The sequence below is a fragment of the Pteropus medius genome, unplaced genomic scaffold, assembly GCF_902729225.1.
Source record: "Pteropus medius unplaced genomic scaffold, Ma_sr-lr_union100, whole genome shotgun sequence".
Lineage (NCBI taxonomy): Eukaryota > Metazoa > Chordata > Mammalia > Chiroptera > Pteropodidae > Pteropus > Pteropus medius.
Window position 1 is genome coordinate 21443572 of NW_024356249.1, and position 590 is coordinate 21444161.

At 35.6% G+C, this 590-nt stretch overlaps 1 pseudogene; it reads left to right on the forward strand.

The window, feature by feature from the left end:
• Nucleotides 1-200: 200 nt before the first annotated feature.
• On the forward strand, nt 201-322 carry LOC120601435 (uncharacterized; annotated as a pseudogene).
• Nucleotides 323-590: the final 268 nt, after the last annotated feature.

Below are 590 nucleotides of genomic sequence, written 5' to 3' on the forward strand. Positions count from 1 at the left end.
ATGATTAGATTTCCTACTAATTATGGTAGGAACAGGTATGTTTTAGGTTGTATAGTTCATAAAACTCTCATGGCAAAAACTTAGTCTCTCTCTTTTGGGGGCTTTAAAATGTATCTTTTAAAAAATATTAATTAATTAATTAATTTTTATTATGGTGACATTGGTTAATGAAATCCAGTAAGTTTCAAATGTACAATTCAGTCTATGGCTATGCCACCCTGAACAAGCCTGATCCCATCTGATCTCAGAAGCTAAGCAGAGTCAGGCCTGGTTAGTACTTGGATGGGAGACCACCTAGGAAGAAGACCAGGTGCTGTAGACATAAAAAACATTTTTAAAAATTAAAAAAAGATAACGGATTGTAAGCTGAGAAGGTCCTTGCAATCTGTGAGGTCAACCAAAGGTTGCCTTGCCTAAAAAAAAAAAATGTAACAATTAATAGCGCTATATATATATATATATTGTGTTCACTGCCCATAATTAAAGTTCTATCTGTCACCACATATTTGACCCCTTTTATCCCATCTACTTCCCCTCTCCCTCCCTTACTCTCTGATAACCACTAGTCTACTGTCCATGTCCATGCATCT